We start from the raw sequence: 21721 nt of genomic DNA, 5'->3' as shown, positions 1-21721 counted from the left end.
ATGGAGCCCACTAGGGCTTTGATCTTGTAGCCCCAAGATCATGACCTCCCATGGTTATGGTCTGGCCATGTCCTGACCAAGAGTCGAATGCTTAACCACTGAGCCAACCTGGTGCCCCTCTTGTTTAACTACTCTTAGTGAAGCCTTGGTTCCAATGACTTAAATTTCACTTGTGGTAAATAGGAAAAGAAATCTCTCCTGAACTTGCAATGCTGGCTCACATTGCTCGCTTAAATTATCAAGAACAAGTCAAATTGCTTTCACTGCCAAACCTGAAGCCTGGCTGTGGTCTCTGCACAATGTTTTCTCCTAGTCTCCTCAGCCATCATCACCTCTGCCTCTACCATGCATCCTCCTTATTCATTTCTAACCTTTGGGTCACAAGAAAAATTTTCAACATGACTCAGAACTGTCTGGGGAGGTGGATGAACAGATTGAGATCAGGGCTGCACTCATTAGGCTACACACTAGGCTACTCTGAGGACACTTGTAAACTGTGACTATCCAACTGTATATCCGGATTGAATTTATCTGGGTGGTGGTCATGCTTTAGTAATTAGAAAAGCTTTCTAGGTGATTCTATTGAATGGGCGAAGTAGATTTCCACAGTTAGTGAAGCAGATTTCTTAGAAGTGTGGGCAGTCCATGAAACAGCATTCCTTACTAGCAGCCCCCACACCTCTATATTTCATAGATTTTATAAATGAGACTTTGATTATCCCTAAAATGGGAAAAAAATAAGAGTATCTACATGATAGTGTCGGTTTTTTTTTTAATTTTTATTATTTTTTTAAGATTTTATTCATTTATTTGTCATGGAAAGAGAGAGTAAGTGCACAAGCAGGGAGAGTGGCAGGCAGGGAAAGAAGCAGACTCCCCGCTGAGCAAAGAGTTCGATGCAAGACTCGATCCCAGGACCCTTGGATCATGACCTGAGCCAAAGATAGATGCTTAACCAACGGAGCCACCCAGGTGTCCCTGCATGATAGTATTGTTGTAAGGATTAATTAGTTTAAAAACACATGCCAGTGACATGTTTTAGTAATTCTTGTTATTGTTATAATTGCTTATGATTTAAAACTTGTTTACTGGGGCACCCTGGTGGCTTGGTGGGTTTGGCTCCAGTTGCGATCTCAGGGTCATTAGATCAATCTTCAAGTAAGGCTCTGAGCTCAGATGAGAGCCTGCTGGATATAATCTCTTTCCCTCTCCCCCAACCTCTCCCTTACATTTGTGTGCACTCTCTAGCTCTAAAATAAATAAACCTGTTTATCTGGGGGAAATATGGAAAGGAGACTAACTGGCACAGTATTATAACTAGTTAATTGTATAACAAATACTTGAACTCATGACTTCTACCACGTAATCCACTTTTTGTTACCACTTCTTTCCATTATCACTATATGCCATTTATTTTTTTTAAATAGTAAGTTGCTACGTAAAGCAACCCGCTGATATTAGCTATTACAGAAACTCCAACTAAGGAATAAGGAACTTTTTTCAGTGCAAAGTGACAAGTCTTTCTATGTGTCCATGCCTAAGCTCGTGCTATTGCCAGTATGGCTTCCAGTGTTTAGTAAAACTTTACTTTCAGATTAATTTCCAATGCCACTTTCTATAGGACCCCTTTTTCGGTGCCAGCTAAGGTCTCCATGATCTCAGAGAACCCTCCATGATGACCCTTGCAAACATACAATGCCTGTCTCCTAGTTCCCTTTGCTTTAAGAAAGCTTGTTGTACAAAATTGTACTTTAACAATCAGAACATTTATCAGTAAAATACAATAAGTAGGTTATCAACACATTTTGATGAATGAATGAATGAATGAATGAATGGGTAAATGCCTAAATGGGTGGGCTACTGAGTAAATAATAGGATGCATTTTTGCTCGTGGGCTTGACATCTCAAGTTCTGTATAACTCAGTTACCCAAACTCATAAAGTAGAAACTCTCAGAGACCTAAGCCAGTCTTAGAAATTACATCTATTATTTACTTAATCACTTATTTCTCACTATTTATATATATGACCATGTACTCTGAATTTAGGGGATGAAAATTTAGTACCCCCTTTTAGAATTGTTAAGAATAACAGTTTGGTCAGAAGCAGAATTGGGATTTTAGGAAAGTCATATAGTCTCTTTTGATCTCATCTTTAAATGATGTTGCTGGAGTAGATCAATGTTTTTCAAACTGTAACGCAGTAAAAATTTACAATTTAATGAGATAAAATAAAGTTTGTCACTGAAAAAATAGAATAGTTATAGACTTTCTCAACCATAGAAAAAATGCTAATGCACATAATTTTAAAAATTGAGTTTATTTTTCTTCTCCTATAAAGAGGAAAAAGGAAAAGAGTTGGGAAAAGAAGTGAACCAGGTTCTAGAGTCTGTTTTTCTCTTCTCCACCATTGATAAGGCACCTAGGTAGTAATTGAAAACTTCCAAATTCCAACAAATGGACTGATGGGCTATAAGCTTCTGGAAGACCTGCTTCCAGACCTGCTGGCTGATGCAGTGTGATGGTGCATGTCTATGGCGGCAACATCAGTGTGAGGTAGTTGGGCAGTGAGCGGGTAGCAACATCCTTGTTTCCCCATGGTCTTCAGGAGACCTCAGACCTGATGTTTCTAAGAGCAAGGAATTAGACTAATGGGACCCTAAGAAGGGGGTCTTTAGGATCATGGACTTGTGAGGACACTCTAAAGGTGGTCAGGGACAAGGCAGCACAGGGGACACTAATCCACAGGAGACACTGATGCAGCATTGCCAGAGTGGATCTCCAAGCATCCAGAGGATGTGCTGTGTGGACCTGAGAACTTCTTTCAACACACAGTTTCTGTGAGGATGCCATGAGCTCCTTCCTACACCCACAGGGCATCTTGGAAAGGAGAGGCGTGGTGTGAAGTGGGAGATAGGGAATGCGAGACTGAGCATTACCTACACAGGCACTTATATCACTGCTTCAGTGAAAGATTGTTAGATTATCCTTGATTTAGATAGCACCCTCCTACCCAGGCTAGCTGATATTAGAAAGAGGGCTCTAGGGGTGCTTGGGGGGTTCAGTTGTTAAGCGCCTGCCTTTGGCTCAGGTCATGATCCCAGAGTCCTGGGATCAAGCCCCGCATCGGGCTCCCTGCTAGGCGGGAAGCCTTCTCCCTCTCCCATTCCCCCTGCTTGTGTTCCCTCTCTCGCTGTGTCTCTCTCTCTGTGAAATAAATAAATAAAAATCTTTAAGAAAGAGGGCTCTAGTGAAAGATTGATTTATGGTCAAAATAAAGGACTTACATTTTCTCTAGCAAGAGACACATGCACGCATGCACACACATTAATGTGTTCTTAACTAATTTGAATATGTTATTACTTGTCTACATGTGATTGACAAATAGTTATTTTATGTTTTATGTTTGATAGTGTTCTGAAGAAAACATCTTAAATCCCAGATGTTCTGGTATCTGAACAAATTAAGGGGAAAAAAAAAAGAGAGAGAAAGAGAGAGACAGAGAGAGAGACTCACTGAGGTCTATTCTGTGAAGTCCTCTCAAGCACCAGCTATGATTTGAATAATTTTAGTTTAGCCTTAAATAAACTCTTCTGGTTTTCATCAGGCATTCCTATTTTTATTATTTGAAAATTGTGTTACATCTTCTATAACTTTGGCAGAGATACTCATACTAATATTAGATTCTTTGGAGTTATTTTTTTTTAATTCATATAAATAAATGTAGCTTTGGCCACCAATCCAGCAGGTTAAAGATTTAAGCCTCAACTCAGAGTATGTGTATTAAAGACACCATGAGTCCCCTTCCAGTCTGGGGAAGGGGACCCAATAGCCATGCCCATATGTGGGATATACCTAAAATCTTGGGTATAATTCTGCTTTTGTCATTTCCATGGTTGTTTGATCTTGGACAATGGACTCTGGCTTGTTTATGTAATCTAAACTCATTTATAACTTATCTATAGCTCTAACTCTTTGGGCTCTCCTAAGGAAGATAAAGGAAAGGATGTAGCACTCATTGAACATTGTAAACACTATATTCTTCATCGTTATTTGTCCCTAGAATAAGCACGGACCCTCAAATAATATAACTCAGGAGAGTGGATGCTCAGAGAAATGCCTGAAGAGATGTGTTAATTGTCTTTTCTTCTGTTACTTCATATGTTTAATTATTTGATTTATTTCAAGCTGATTTATGTGACTAATTGGACATCCTTTCGTTCAGCTCTTCATTCAGTACACATTTCTTTTGGCAGCTACTATGTATTTAGCATGGAACTAGATATTGTGAGTATGTGGATACAATGTTGATCTCTGGAGGGGCACCTGGGTGGCTCAGTTAGTTAAACATCCAACTCTTGATTTCTGCATAGGTCATGATCTCAGGGTCGTGAGATTAAGTCCTGTGTCAACCTCCACACTCAGCTAGGAGTCTGCTAAAAATCCTTTCCATCTCCCTCTGGCCCTTTCCACCCCATACACATGCATGCATGTCCCACTCTCAAAAAAACAAAACATTTAAAAAAATTAAAAACAACAACAACAACAAAACCTCTGGCCTTTGTCAGAGAATGGAAGGATGGAATCAAAACCAAACAAAACACAAATAATCTGGAAGCACTTGGTAAGCAAATAGTAAAGATACGCTGTGGGTCACTCAGTCACAGAAGGAGCTTTTAAGAAGGTCAAGCAAACAGAATTTAAGGAGATTCACAGAGGTTTCCCGGAGAAGGTGCTGATGGAGCTCATCACTAAAGAAGAGTATGCAAGATTAGGCAACAGAGAAGCATTCTTTTCTTGAGGAAAACACAGATGTTGAAAGGCAAAGTGATAGACTCTGTTGGTGGTGTTGGAATGTAAAGCAGGAGGTGGTTTGTGATAAAGAAGAGGTAGTCTGAATTGGATTCCAAAGGCCCTTGCATTCCCAAATGTTTATCAAGAGCCTATAATGTGCCAGGAACCCTTCAAGAAATCCATGACCCAGCACTGACTGTGGCAAATGAGCTTTCCATTGGAACTTCCATTAGGATGGGAGGAAACAGAAAGCAAGATGGTAAGCCTGAGCTTTAGAGATACTTTGAGACTGCGATTGGTTTGCCAGGGAAGTAACTAGGGCAATGTCAACAAAGTGAGAGATGCTGGGGAAAGAGTACACTGGGCAAGTGAGGATAGTTTTTCTGGAGATTGACGTGAAACTGGGAGGGTGAAGAGGAGCATTCCTTGTGAAGAACCCAGGGAAGTGCATGCCTAGAAGGGGGAATGGAATGTGCAAAGGTCATGAGGTAAGTTAGAAAATAACCTGCTTTATGTGAGAAATGGAAAGAAGACGAGCAAGCCTGGACCTTGGAGGTGGAGGGAGTAGCAGGAAGTGAGGTTAGAAAAGCAGGTGGTGGTGAGAGTTTGCAGAGACCTGCGAACACAGCAGGGCTTCAGGTTTCCAGTGGTTGTGTGCTGGCCAGACTTGGGGTGTTTTAAGCAGAGGAGTAACATGACTTCATTTTAAAACATTTCAGAAAATCTCTGTGATGGTTCCCTGGAGAATGCACTGTTGGGAACAAGTGTGGGCCAGGGAAGCCCAGGTAGAATGTTTTGCTGTCCAGGTGAGAGGTGATGACAGCTTAGACAGTGTTACTTTCCTGGGCTGCTCTATGAAAGGTGAAAAATGGCTGTGAGGTGACACCACTGTCTCCCTCCAAGCTGCATGGAGGGTAAGAATGAGATGAGAATAAGCTCATCCCTAGAAAGAGGCAAGAAACAAATCCCTAGTATTTGGATTTATTTCCATGTGTTGACAGTTTGCAAAGATGTCACTCCTGTAGACAGACCCCGTCAACTGAACAGTTGATACCACATCTCCAACAGATACACTGGAATGCTGGGAACCTAGGTACATGCTGTCAAGGTATCTCATCTAGGATATAGCCAGTTCAAATTTGAACCCAGTCTGAACGCCACACAGTGCTTTTTCCATGACCTCATGGTTTCCCTATTGTAGTATGACACGTCCCAGGCTGCTCTCTGGGAGGCTGAATCAAGCTGTCAAACTCTGGTTGGTAAGCTAGTTCTATAAAAAACCCTAAACTTTAATTCCACTCAGTGATCCCTCCAAAGGCCACAAGTGAGTAGCTCTAAGGGCTTGTGACCAGAGCAAGTGAATTCACATGTGATATATGGAACACGTACGCCATATCTCTCCTTGTAGCCACAGCATAACGTACATTTTTGCAACTAAGGAAGAGAGAAGATCATTAGGGAATACTGGTAGTCAGTTTGGAATAAAAAAAAATGGTTGAATTCCAAAGTTCTGGCTATCAGTTTCTCTACAAATAATAATGCAAAATACAAGAAAGCTGTATTTTGGCAAATCTTATCACCAACTTACTTATTCTAGAGTGTACCATTTTTGCATTCAGATGTCCTGGAACATGAAACACTTGGATTAGGAAGTGGTCATAGCAGTGCTATTGCCTGAGGAAGCATTGTCCAAGTCACTGGTTCCTGAGACTAATAATGATCATTGTGCAATTCTTAATACTTTGAATGGCTAAAGTGAGATTTGCTAAAACTTGAGAAGGCCCAATCTTCTAACTAGACTAGTGTGTTCTTTTGGCGTACCTACTAACATCCTGAAAATGTAACATTTTATTTTATTTTATTTATTATTTTTTGCAAAAGTAACATTTTACCATTTATGTCTAACTTCATTGAAGATTTTCCTTTCAAAAATATTGTTTCTATTCACCATGGCTACACTGAAGTAGAAAATAAATCAGAAATATATGATAAAATATACATTTTTAAGCCTCTTAAATTACTGTATGTTCAGTGAAGGATGCTCACACAGAGACGCGTAGTCATACTGACCTTATCCGGGTTAACAAGGTAACCCACAAAACTTTTCATGTTCAATACGAGTAACACACATCCACAGATGATTCTACTTTAAGGATGAGAAGAAAAAACGGAACACTATAATAATGATTTCATTGTGTGTGTGTGTGTGTGTGTACACATATATGCACCTCCACCTACCCCTGAATAAAAGCACAATAGTGGGTGGGGGAGATACTGTTACGAAGCAAGTTGAAATACAAAAGAGGGATTTCTTGTTCCTTATATGACCTACCGCAAACACAACTAATAAGGCTGAATAACTATTTCATAAACTTCTTAAAGCCAATAAAATTTTGATAAGAAATCAATGACTTACCAAGACCCACTCAAAGAAAAATGGGAACTTGGTGGACTAAGAGAGCTCTGAAACACTCTACTCTGACATTTTTGCAGTCCCTGAGCCGTGAGAGCATCCTCATCTATGGCTGGTGCAGTGCGCGGAGTGTCCTCCTTCCCTCATCTGCTCTATCTCCTCCCTCACTTCCCCTTCCCAGAGACAGTAGACTTCCCCAATAAAGTCCCCATGTCACATCCTTATCTCAGTATCTACTTTAGTGGGGACCCAAAGACACCTGAGCACCAGCAAATCTATACAAGAAATGTCTACATCAACATGGTTTATATCAGATTGAGGCTGGAAACAAAATGAATGTCTGCTGTGGAATGTATATATGACCTGGAGTTCATTTATTCAATACAATGCTATATAACAAACAAAAAGGAAGGTCCAGGGCACCTGGGTGGCTCAGTGGGTTAAGCCTCTGCCTGCAGTTCGGGTCATGATCTCAGCGTCCTGGGATCAAGTCCCACATTGGGCTCTCTGCTCCGCAGGGAGCCTGCTTCCTCCTCTCTCTCTCTCTCTCTCTGCTTGCCTCTCTGCCCACTTGTGATCTCTCTCTGTCAAATAAATAAAATCTTAAAAAAAAGGAATGTCCAAATAACATGAATCTCACAAACATAATTTTGAAAAATAAAGGCACAATAGAGAAAAATGGGAGCTGTGGTGGCTCAGTCAATAAAGTGTCCAACTCTTGATTTTGGCTCAGGTCATGATCTCAGGGTCATGAGTTGCTGGCCTGCCTCAGAGCTCCACAAAGTCTGAGAAGTCTGTAAAGAGATTCCCTCTCCCTCTCCCTCTGCTTCTCTCTCCACACCCATACTCTCTCTCTCTCAAATAAATAAACTTTTCTAACAAGAAGATAGAGAAAAAAGAAATATATAGGGTGCTATTTCACTTATATAAAGTTAGAAATCAGGCTTGTTAAAAAATAAAACTATTTTTAGGGATGCATAAAGGTAGTAAAACTATAAAGATAAGCAGAAAGTGATTATCATGGACATTAGAATAATGTGTACTTCTGAGGAGAGGAAGATGATGTTGAAGAAGGGAATTGGGGGCTTTGGGAGGCTGGTCAGTGTCTACTGGTAATGGGAGCATGGTTACATGGGAGCTCGCTTTATAACTACTGATCAAATTGCATAATTATTTTACGTTTTTTTTTTTTCCTGCAGGCTTTATATTTGACCATATGATGGATTAACAGATACAATAAGAGTGAGGAAATGAAAACCAGAGAAAAGGAGGTATTAAATACTATGAGCGGCTCTATGTAAGAGTCCTATTTGGAACTATTTCTCTCAGCTGAACATTGGTTTCATGTCTCTTACAGTGGTTTTAAATCTTTTGGCTGGAATCCACATAAGCTTGCTTATAATCTTGGCCATGATGCTATTGGGAGGGTACAATGATTCCCATTTAATGAATGAGGAAACTAAGTTATCCAGAAGTTATCTTACTCCCCAAAGACAACTGGCTAACAAGTGGGAGAAAGGGAATTGGAACCTTCCTTTTCCAGTACTTCAAGCCTACCTGGGCGGTACTGATTCTGTATCTGAGTTTAACTACATTCTGTGTCAGTTTTCATAACTTTCTTTCCCTCCAAGTCTAGAAGGATTTGGGATTACAAAACAAGACCTGTGTGTGAGTATCAACATGGAAGAAAAAAAAAATCTTCTAAAATGTCACAGCCAGCAGATAGGATGCCAAAACTCACTTCTTTGTCAACCTAGCAATTTGGACTGTTCCTAGGTTCACTCTGACACTGCCAGCCCTACAGAAGAGTCAATTACTGATCTAGAACCTTTTCTAGCTTCCTTTTCACTGGAACTTTCTAAGAATGACCATAATCCGCTGTTTGGTCATGAGGGTTTCCAGACAGAAGCTTCAACACATTTTTGGATCCATGATTTTAGGATTGAATGCTTGTACTGATTCCTTACTACTTAACGAATTTGTCTATAACATACAAACGATTTACACTGCTTAATGAATTTGTCCATAGCCAAAACAAGTGTACAAGGAAAGGGGAAATGAGGGATATCTAGTGAGCTGAAGATAAATACATCAATTCCTTAAGAACTGAAGGCAAATGTTTTTTAAAAGATCATATAATTTGTGGGACACCTGGGTGGCTCAGTGGGTTAAGGCCTCTGCCTTCGGCCCCGGTCGTGATCTCAGAGTCCTGGGATCAAGCCCCGCATAGGGGTCTCTGCTCAGCGGGGACCCTACTTCCCTTCCTCTCTCTCTGCCTGCCTCTCTGCCTACTTGTGATCTCTCTCTGTCAAATAAATAAATAAAAATCTTAAAAAAAATCATATAATTTGTGATAAATCTGGTTGTAATTACTATCTCTTCTGCCTACCCCCCCAACATATAGGTGAGGAATTCTACCTAGAAATGTGTCCACATTGTTTATATTTAATCCTCATAATAACTAAGAGCTATGCAATGCTATTTCTGATCTAACAAAGAAGAGTATATTGTAGAGCGTTTTTGTGATTTCCCATGTTCATACAGCTCCTGAAGTTAGAAATTCAAACCTAAGTGTCTCCAAGTGTGTACTTTTACCAGAAGTATGAAAAAAGGTACCATACACAAGTTCTTAAACCCCATCCATTATACCCTTCTATTCAAACAATCAAATTTAGGGGCATCTGGGTGGCTCAGTTGGTTAAGCAGCTGACTCTTGATTTCAGCTCAGGTCATGATCTCAGGGTCATGAGATTGGCTCCATGTTCAGTTGGGCATCTGCTTAAGATTCTCTCTCCCTCTCCCTCTGCCCCTAGACACTCACCCCCAATGCTCATGGTGAGGGTTTTGAAGGGGTGGGGGGTGGGAGGTTGGGGGAGCCAGGTGGTGAGTATTAAGGAGGACACGCATTGCATGGAGCACTGGGTGTGGTGCAAAAACAATGAATTCTGTTATGCTGAAAATAAATAAATATATAAAAATTATTATTTCCTGTATTTTAAACTTTTTCATATATATATATTAAGTCATATATATATAATCATGCAGCTGAAAGTCCATACAGAATAATATGCATAGATATTGTTCTGTACAGTATACCCTAACCACTATCAGACACAATTGATGGGTGACTGAATGAGCTGGGTGCATTATAGAATACAGAGATAGAGTCCCTATCTCTAGAGGTTCTGATTCTGTATATTGGGATGTGACTAGAAAACCTATGTTTATCAAGACTTCCTGGAAATTCTGACCACAACCTGACTTGAGATTGGTTATCCCAGGGTTGTTCTTTCTTTTCCTCCTTTAGAGAATGGGAGAGAGGAGTAGATGGTGAGGGAGAGAGAGAATCCCAAGCAGGCTCCACACTCAGCACTGAGCCCATAGTGGGGCTCAGTTTCAAGATCCTGAGATTATGACCTGAGCCAAAATCAAAGGTCAGACATTTCACCAAATGAGCCACCTGGGTGCTCCCCCCACCCTTTTTTCCCCTGATGTTGTTCTTTTTTATACCTTTCTACTAAGATCTTTCTCTTAAGTTCGTCTAGTTAGGATCCCTACTGTTTTTCTCTTGCTAAGTCTTTGGGCTTAACAAAAGGTCTTTTTTTACCCCTGATTTCCATAGAAATCTACCTATAACACCTATGCATTGAGCCAGTCATTGACTATTCCTGTTCCTAGCTTGATCTAACCACAGAACCTGTGGCTTTCCTCCACCTTGGTGGGCCCCCTTCCTAGTCTGTTTACAGCCTGTCTGGGAAGGAAATTCTTTTTTTTCTGGAAGAAATCTTGTTAAGAAGTAGACAATCTACACTTATATTTTGTTCATTTAAAAAGAACTACCACAATCTATTTCAAGGGGGGCCAACAACTATTGGATATACAAAGAAAGTAGGAATCATTCCAAGTAGTGTCTAACCTGTCCAATCTGAAAGCTGGACCATTTCCATAATAACTGACAGATAAAGATTGAAATATCTGTCTATCCTTAATTATTGAGGTTAGCAAGGAGGCCATGTAGATTTCCCAGTGAATATAAGCAAGGGTGACGTTAAAAATATGTCACCATTAGAATGGTACAAATTGGGGCTCAGCAGAACAGATGCTGGTGTCATCAGCCGTCATGGCCATTGGACATTAGTCCTGGATATTAATGCCTTGTCCAAATAGGAAATCATAAAATGTAGAACCATTTATGTAAGTATAAAAGAAAATTCATGTAGTATTCCAAGAATTGATATCATTAGGTTTCCTTTTTTAATCCTCATTTTTATTCTCTGTTATAATATTACATAAATGAATTTTATGCATAGGTTTTGGGGTTGGAGGGCATTCCTTGGTTGATTTGATCATGTGCCTTGGGATTAGAGATCAAAAAGTACATAAATTATTTATTCTAATGAGAATCAATTTGTCTATTTTTATTTTGAAATTTCATGGATTCATAGATTTCTTGATTACCAGCACTGAAAGGGCATTGTTTTAAAAAATGAAAAGACGGGTCAGAGAAAGGAAAGGCTCAGATTCCCTGTTAATCCACTAAATGGTGGGGTAACAAATCCCAGAGGCCTGATCTGCTGACTTGTCACAATTTTCTGTTGGTTTAACAGAGAGATCATGTCTTTTTTTCCTCCCCCCTTCAGCCTAGTCATTAATTTTCAAACTAATCGAGAGCATTTTCCCATCACATTTTCTAAACAATGGCAATTTAAAATGTTTGGTTTTTATGTTCCCTCGGTAAGAATCTTTCTGCATCAGAAATGTGCATGCTGAAAAAAAAAAAAAAAAACATAATTAGTTATCTCTGCATTATTCAGTTCTTCAACTGCTGAAAAATTCTGCTCACCAAGGGAAATAATCAAACGATTCATTAATAGAAAATAAATAATGAATATAGTGTAAAACAAATTCACATACATTAGAGAAACATTTGGAAAAAAATATTTTTAAAGTTCCAAATACTATTTTACATGAGTGTAATGACCAGCAGACCTTCTAGGCAGAGACATGCTTTCTCCAAAGAGATGTCTATGGAGACCATCCCCGAGTGTAATAAAACCAGTAGTAGCAGCAGTGAGTGCAAAGACCATCCCCACCAGATGACAAAGACTGGCCAAATTCTAAAGTTCCTCCATTAGGGAACTCCATCAGACATGTCCTTCTGCTCTGCCTGCCTCCTGAGATTGAGAAAATGCCCTCATTCATGCATCTGTGACACAGCTTGGGCTCCTCCCTATGTGTTATTTCCAACTCTATAATGTGATGCTCATATTATTCTCTGTATCCCAAGATATATTTAAGTCTTTGTGATGGAGTGACTGATACATAGTAGGAGCTCAGTAAGTATGTGTTGAGTGAAGAAACAACAGAATAAGTATTCAATAAATGGTCAACGTGGAGATGTCTGGATCCAATTTCAAATGGACCATCCTACCTCTGTGCTGACAGCTACTAAAACAGGTGTTTTCTTTTCTGATTGTTCATTGTAACAATAGCATAAGCCTGGAGCTGCACAATTATCATATACATAGTGCTAACAGAACCTGCATGAGAACAAAACCAAAACAAACAAATAAAAAAGTTTCTTAAAAGCCCAAGTCCATATAAAGGGAGAAGTGCAGCAAAAATTTCCTTTGCATTTAAAGCAGTTTGAATTTTGTTTCCATCCTGCCATTCGCAACCAAAAGAATCTTGACTCACAGAAATACCAGGGATGAGAACCTGGTCAGCAGTTGAGTATTTTTCTCCTTCCAGAGTTGAGCTTTGTGCAATACAGAAATCACTATGAGTATGCCCAAGATAGAGAGCAACAAGGGAGTTACTGTGCCTTGGGGATCATTGCCTAGCAAGGGATGCAGCTCTGAGCATGGCCCTAATATGAGACTGTGCCAAACCAAAGTCACCAACATTCCAGTCTGGAAATATTTTTGTACATGTTCATCAATCTTATTATTATTTGCTTGTAAAATGTTTACATCAAGTTGGTCATAAGACATCTGTGAACACTACATTGTATCATTCATTGGACAAATTATGTTATTTCTATTGTACTAAAATAAATATACATAAATAGTGAAATAGTGTCCATCCATGTGTTAGCTAAAACATTGTCACATAAACTAGTGGTAGGCATCTTAAACCCATTGAAAAGTCAGTATCACAAATGCACAGATAAGGTTCCATTGGAGCACAAAGAAAAGGGGAACAGGGAACCATCCTGAGTGCATTTGCACTTTGAAACAATCCTTCTGGAAGAAGCATGAGAAAAAAATTTGCCAGAATGAGCCTGAGCCTGTGATTCCTCTTAAGAAGCTACTGAAAATGTCTCTGAGTATTGATCAGTAGTGACTCCTTTAAACTGGCATTAGTGAGAATGGATCCAGGAGAGGTAGGCGTGAGAGATGTTTCAGGGTGAGATGATCAAGATTTGTTGCCTGCTTAGCATAAAATAAACACACAATAGAGTTTGGTTGACTAGGCTAATGTTTGTATGTCATTAACCAAGGAAGGGAATCAGAGGAAGAAAAAATACAGGGTTGGAACAAAGGAGATTAAAGATTGCTTCTGGGGACAAAGAGCTTGACTGACTTATGGTATAACATGGTGGAAAGCCCTAGAGACAGCAGGAAATATAGTCTGGATTCCTGAAAACATTACTTAGAAGACAAGAATGTCTTGCTAATGTTAATAAGAGAGCTTAACTATACTATTAATTTTAAAATGCAAATTAAAATAAGGGTCACTTTTTAAATTAGCACTTTTTAAAATTATAATTCTCCAGTTGAGCCAAATTGAGAGAAAATGGACAAAACTGCAAACATCTGGGAGGAGTTTAAGTTGATTTAACCTTTCAGCAATGCATTTTGGCAAGACATACCCAAGGTAGGACAAATGAACACACTTTTTGACCTACCACATATATATCTAGGGCTTCATTCTAAGAAAACTGTAAGCTGTGTATGCAAAAATGTATTACTAAGGGTATATTTTACTTTTTGCAATAAGTAATTGAATATTTCAAATTGATCCAAAAAAAAAAAAAAAAGAGTCATCCTGCCAACTATGGTACATTCCTCCAATGAATGACATATAATATTAAAATAATGTTAACTGATGTAGGAAAATGTACAAATTGTTTTGGTAAATTAAAATAAAATTCATGCTCTAGAACACATAGAAATTAAGATCTCAGTTTTTGTAAGAGGTAAATCTCACTAAAATCTTGATAGATTTTATCCAGAATAAATAATAAAAATGTCCCTGGTTTATAATCACAAGAATATGAAAACATCAAATACATATATACATATCTTGGATAACAGAGTGCTCCTGGGACTACAGTGGAATCTATTTCTGTCTGACCCTCTACTGGTTGAGACCAACCCCTATTCCTGGAGATGGTGTTATCAAGGTGATAACATGGCAGACCAGGAATCTTTCTCTCCCCACTGCTTTGGAGCACAAGCTCCCTATTGGGGGTTGAAGTTTCAGCAGTGACAAAGTACTGAAAATAACTTTTAAAAAATTACTTATTTTCAGCTGGCTCTTATTCCTTAGCCTAGTTATCACCCAATGTGATCTGGTAGGGGAGGCTAAATTTGACTTACACTCTTAGGGTTTTTGGTTGGGCTTGAAAATTACACTGACATAAAACAGATTAAAAAGAGAAAAGTATAGAAATTTATTAATGTGAGTTTTGGATGCCATGGAAGCCCTTATAAGGATATAAAAGCTCAAAGAAGCACTTTGAGTTGAACATTTATACACCAAACTGGACAAAGGGTAATAAACTGTGAAAATGGGACAAGGCAAAGTCACTTAGGCAAGGGTAGCTAGTGGATGGAGAAGTGGCTAAGAATGTTAGTTTTTTTCAGATTTCTCTCTGCTACTGACTCTCAGTGATAAAAATGTTACTTACTCCTAGTATTAGGAAGACCTTTTTCATATGGGGGTTTACTTCCTGCTTTTAGGAGGAAGACAGGCAGTGTCAGAACACCCTTATAGTACCTGTTGTTATTCAAGTGCCTTAGCTCAAAATGAACCTGATGTCCAAGTATCTCAATATTTGGGGGTGACATGTTCTACCACATTAAATGTCATTGAAGACTTTTCATCATGAAGTGACTCATATGGTTTACACTGTTGGTAGGAATGCAAGATGGTGCAGCCACTCTGGAAAACAGTATGGAGGTTCCTCAAAACGTTGAAAATAGAGCTACCCTATGACCCAGGAATTACACTACTGGGTATTTGTCACAAAGATACAAATGTAGTGATCTGAGGGGATGCATGCATCCCGATGTTTATAGCAGCAATGTCCACAATATCCAAACTATAGAAAAAGCCTAGATGTCCATTGGCAGAAAAATGAATAAAGAAGAAGTCATATATATATATATATATATATATATATATATATATATATATATAATGGAATAATATGCAGCCATAAAAAAATAATGAAATCTTGTCACTTGCAATGGTGTGGATAGAACTAGAGTGTATTATGTAAGCAAAATAAGTCAATTGAAGAATGACAATTATTATACAATCTCACTGATATGTGGAATTTAAGAACAAGGCAAAGGATCATGGAGGAAGAGACAAAAAAATGAAATGGGATGAAACCAGAGAAGGAGACAAATCTTAAGAGAATCTTAACCTCAGGAAATAAACTAAGAGGACTGGGAGGAATGGGGTGGCTGGTTGATGGACTTTGGGAAGCGTATGTGCTGTAGTGAGCACTGTGAATTGTGTAAGACTGATGAATCACAGACCTGTGCCCCTGAAACAAATAATGTATTATATGTTAATAAGAAAATTAAATAAATAAATGAATAAATAGTCATTTGGGTTTCCTTCAGAAGAATGGCCTGCAGATGAGCAATACTGGAGGCAGGGAGAGTGAACAGGGAGCTACTGCACTGGTCTAGGCGAGAGATGGTGGTGACTTGGTTTATTGACAGTGGTAAGATTAGAGACTGAGAAGTGGATGCATTTGGGGTATGCTTTGGGAGTAACATTAGCAGGACTGTTGATGGAATGTGCCAGGTAAGAGCACAGAGAGGGGAACAAACTATAAAATATATATAACTCCTGGATATGCAAATGGCAACTGACCAGATGGAAGTGCCTGCCACAAAATGGAAAGACTGGTTATTGAGCCCTTTGTGGGGAAACAGTCACGTGTTCCCCTCTGGGTATGTTAAAATTGCTCTGACCATTAGAAATCCAAGGGAAGAGATGCCTGGCTGGCTTAGTCAGGGGAGCAAGAGACTCTTGATCTGATCTTGGGGTTGTGAGTTCAAGCCTCACATTGGGTGTAAAGATTACTTAAAAATAAAATAAGAAAGAAAGAAAGAGGATATCAATCAATCTATCCAAGGAGACCTGGAAAGATAAGCAGTCCAATACAAAGGCTAGAAATCCAGGGATGCACTAGGTAGAGGATATAGCTTGGAATCCACCATTATAGAGATGGTATTTAAGGTGCTGATGTAGACAAAACCACCTAGAGAAGGTGTATGGATGAGAAGAGGCAGGGCTGAACACCAGGGCTTTACATTTATACGATACTTCAGAATGCTTTCCCTGTTCCTTGCAAACAGAGTCTCTTTCCCCCACCCCGGGATAATGACTAGAATGAATCTGATACGACGGGTATGTACCTTTCAAGTTCATGTTAAAAAAAAGTTGGTGTTCATGACCAGGTGGGATTCATCCCTGGACTACAAGGATGGTTCAACATTCGCAAATCAATCAATGTGATAGAACAAATTAATAAGAGAAGAGAGAAGAACCACATGGTCCTCTCAATTGATGCAGAAAAAGCATTTGACAAGATATAGCATCCATTCCTGAATAAAACTATTCAAAGTATAGGGATAGAGGGAACATTCCTCAACTTCATAAAATCTATCTATGAAAAACCCACAGCAAATATCATCCTCAATGGGAAAAAGCTGACAGCCTTCCCGTTGAGATCAAGAACACAACAAGGATGCCCACTCTCACCACTCTTGTTCAACATAGTATTAGAAGTCCTACAACAGCAATCAGACAACAAAGAGAAGTAAAAGGTATCCAAATTGGCAATGAAAAAGTCAAACTCTCTCTCTTCGCAGATGACATGATTCTTTATATGGAAAACCCAAAAGACTCCACCCCCAAACTCCTAGAACTCATACAGCAATTCAGTTTGTGGCAGGATACAAAGTCAATGAACAGAAATCAGTGGCTTTCTTATACACTAACAATGAAAATACAGAAAGGGAAATTAGAGAATCGATTCCATTTACTATAGCACCAAGAACCATAAGATACCTGGGAATAAACCTAACCAAAGAGGTAAAGGAACTGTACTCGAGGAACTACAGAATACTCATGAAAGAAATTGAAGAAGACACAAAAAGATGGAAGACCATTCCATGCTCTTGGATTGGAAGAATAAACATTGTTAAAATGTCTATACTGCCTAGAGCAATCTATACTTTTAATGCTATGCCAATCAAAATTCCACCGGTATTTTTCAAAGAGCTGAGGCAAATAATCTTAAAATTTGTATGGAATCAGAAGAGACCCCAAATCGCTAAGGAAATGTTGAAAAACAAAAATAAAACTGGGGGCATCACGTTACCTGATTTCAAGCTTTACTCCAAAGCTGTGATCACCAAGACAGCATGGTACTGGCATAAAAACAGACACATAGACCAGTGGAACAGAGTAGAGAGCCCAGATATGGACCCTCAACTCTACGGTCAAATAATCTTCGACAAAACAGGAAAAAATTTACAGTGGAAAAAAGACATTCTCTTCAATTAATGGTGCTGGGAAAACTGGACAGCTATATGTATAAGAATAAAACTTGACCATTCTCTTACACCGTACACAAAGATAAACTCGAAATGGATAAAAGACCTCAACGTGAGACAGGAATCCATCAGAATCCTAGAGGAGAACATAGGCAGTAACCTCTTCGATATCAGCCACAGCAACTTCTTTCAAGATATGTCTCCAAAGGCAAAAGAAACAAAAGTGAAGATGAATTTTGGGGACTTCATCGAGATCAAAAGCTTCTGCACAGCAAAGGAAACAGTCAAGAAAACAAAGAGGCAACCCACGGAATGGGAGAAGATATTTGCAAGTGACAGTACAGATAAAAGGTTGATATCCAGGATCTATAAAGAACTCTTCAAACTCAACATACACAAAACAGATAATCATGTCAAAAAATGGGCATAAGATATGAACAGACACTTCTCCAATGAAGATATACAAATGACTATCAGACACATGAAAAAATGTTCATCGTCACTAGCCATCAGGGAGATTCAAATTAAAACCACATTGAGATACCACCTTACACCAGTTAGAATGGCCAAAATTAGCAAGACAGGAAACAACATGTGTTGGAGAGGATGTGGAGAAAGGGGAACCCTCTTAAACTGTTGGTGGGAATGCAGGTTGGTGCAGCCACTTTGAAAAACAGTGTGGAGATTCCTCAAGAAATTAAAAATAGAGCTTCCCTATGACCCTGCCATTGCACTACTGGGTATTTACCCCAAAGATACAGATGTAGTGAAAAGAAGGGCCATCTGTACCCCAATGTTTATAGCAGCAATGGGCACGGCCGCCAAACTGTGGAAAGAACCAAGATGACCTTCAATGGACGAATGGATAAGGAAGATGTGGTCCATATACACTATGGAGTATTATGCTTCCATCAGAAAGGATGAATACCCAACTTTTGCAGCAACATGGATGGGACTGGAAGAGATTATGCTGAGTGAAGTAAGTCAAGCAGAGAGAGTCAATTATCATATGGTTTCACTTATTTGTGGAGCATAACAAATAACATGGAGGACTAGGGGAGATGGAGAGGAGAAGGGAGTTGAGGGAAATTGGAAGGGGAGGTGAACCATGAGAGACTATGGACTCTGAAAAACAATCTGAGGGTTTTGAAGGGGCAGGGGGTGGGAGGTTGGGGGAACCAGGTGGTGGGTATTAGAGAGGGCACAGATTGCATGGAGCACTGGGTGCGGTGCAAAAACAATGAATACTGTTACGCTGAAAAGAAATTTAAAAATAATTTTTTTTTTTAAAAAGTTGGTGTTCCTATATTTCATAAATATGGAATCTTTATGAAGGAGAATATCATAGTATATCAAAGTTACATAGATTGGGAAATAAAAATTTCCTTCTCAGGAAGGCAAAACCCCTAGGCTCAATGTGAGTGTCATTCTCTACCATGTTGGCAGAATGTATTGTGCATGATGTCGAGTTTTACATTGTTACATTGTTTTGAATATTAATTAAATGCCATCCTCAATTATACTCGATAGCTTGACTTTTTCACTCCTCATGTCTGTCTATGTTGAGGTATAGAGATGCAATGAATCCTTTTTCTTACTATATAGTATTCCATTTCCTGTCCCGCCACTTTTGCTCCATTTTAAAATTAATAAATTTTTGAGTTTATTATAAGCAATATAGATGGGAACATTCTTGTGCATATCTCTCCTGACACCCCAAGCAAAGTTTATTTCTGAACAAAATGGCTGGTTCATTTTATGTTTGCATCTTATAGTTTTATAGTGTAATGCTAAACTGGTGTCCAACTCAAACATACCAATTTATGCTTGTACCATTTGTGTCTGGGAGATTGTATGGCTTCCCATCTCTACCAAACCTTCCAATTGTCAGGCTTTTAAATTGTTTGCCAATTTAGGAGGTGTAAAATTATATCTTGTTTCAATTTTTAGCTAGTTTTTTCTCACATTACTAATGAGGCTGATCATCTTTGCTCTGTTTTTTTGGCTGATGTGTTCATTTTTTAGCAAAATAGATTTTCATGATTTGGGCCTTTTTTCTATTAGGTAACTTATTTTGCTTTTCTCACTGATTCCAGGAATTCTTTATAAAGTTCATATGCCTGGTAAATAATTGTTCCAAGTTTTTTTCTTTTCCCCTACCAATTGTTTTTGTTAATTTTTTAATGAAGTTAGGTTTTTGTATTTTATGTAATTTATTAGTATTTTTCTTACTGCCTCATGTTTAGAAACATTAAATACAGTCCACACTTATGACATCTTACTGGCACAATAATAATGATATTTTCTTCCAAAAGTTAGAAAAGTTTTCCTTCATGAGGGCTGGAAAGAATCCTTTTCCTTTTGCTCAGCTGCGAGAGCAAGCCATATTGACATCGAGGTTGGATTTTTTTTTTTTTTTCTTTTCTGTATGTTCAGTGAGGATGTGGCCCCCTAATGCCCTTGGCTTCTGCCCACATTCTGTTTCAGCTGCTGACTTATGGCAAGTAAAAAGTCTTCCCTCTGTCACCTGTGGGCATCATATTCAATAAGAGGCCCACAATTACCAGGAATTGGACAACCTTGGGGGTGCTTCCGGTTTTCCTGACAATTCTTCACTCAGTGTTTGAGATTCTACTCTATTTTGAACCCAGAGTGTCACCAGCTAGACATTAAGACCTGACCTTTATTGCTCACTTGCTTGTACCCACTGAGATTTGTCCCAGATTTTCATTAAGCTCTATTTTCCATTTTATCTCTTAACTCCAGCAAAGGAACTTATGGGCTTAACATCCCATTATGGAAACTGAAACCACCCCTTCAGCTGTAACAATCTCTCAGAGGAAAGGCTCTGGTGGTCTAGACCACAGAGACCAGTTTCAGCTAACCCCCCGCCTTGTGCCTGAGCACATAGCCAATGGAGTGACTTCTGGAATGATCAACAACTCCCTTTGCTTTATTATAATACTAAAAGCTCTACCCAAGGAAGAGCACAAGCCTCATCCATGTAATATTTAATGTGTGTATTGGCACATTGCCTTAAGGTGCACGCACGGCCATATGTCCATCTCTACATACAATCATTTAGCTTCCCTATCGAAATATTCACTCTAAATAAAAGGAACCCATGCACTCTTGCTCAGAGAGTCACTTTGCAAGTCATTCACGGTGATCTCTTTATTTGGTGCAAATAAAGTTTCCTTTGTGTGAAAACGCTACCTGGTGAATCTTTGACTCATCAAGGAAAGAACTCATGCTGGTTCAGTTATAGGAGGATTTCCAGTATTTTCTGGCTATTGTGATTATTCATTTAAATAGATGTTAAAAATGCTTTTCCTGTAAATTTTGTTTTTTAGCAAGAAATTGTAACTTGTTTCTTTTAAAAGATCTCTAGGTCATCATTTTGTTAGAAACAAATGTCCCATGACTATTTTAACCTGCATGATAGAAAATACATGGTTGACTTATTTACTTTCTTATGCTACCTCTTTTTTTAAAACTTACTTATTTATTTTAGAGACAGAGAGAGAGAGAGAGAGCACACCTGCAGTGGGAGGGGCAGGAGAGGGAAAAAATCTCAAGCAGACTACATGCTGAGGGTAAAGCCTACTGTGGGGCTTGATCTCAGAACCTTAAAATCCAGACCTGAGCTGAAATCAAGAGTCAAAATCTCAACCAACTGAGTCACTTAGGCGCCTCCTTGCTTATGTA

This window comes from Lontra canadensis, unplaced genomic scaffold, assembly GCF_010015895.1.
Source record: "Lontra canadensis isolate GAN:19392208 unplaced genomic scaffold, GSC_riverotter_1.0 scaffold1, whole genome shotgun sequence".
NCBI classification, from domain to species: Eukaryota; Metazoa; Chordata; class Mammalia; order Carnivora; family Mustelidae; genus Lontra; species Lontra canadensis.
Note: the sequence above shows the minus strand (reverse complement) of the source record.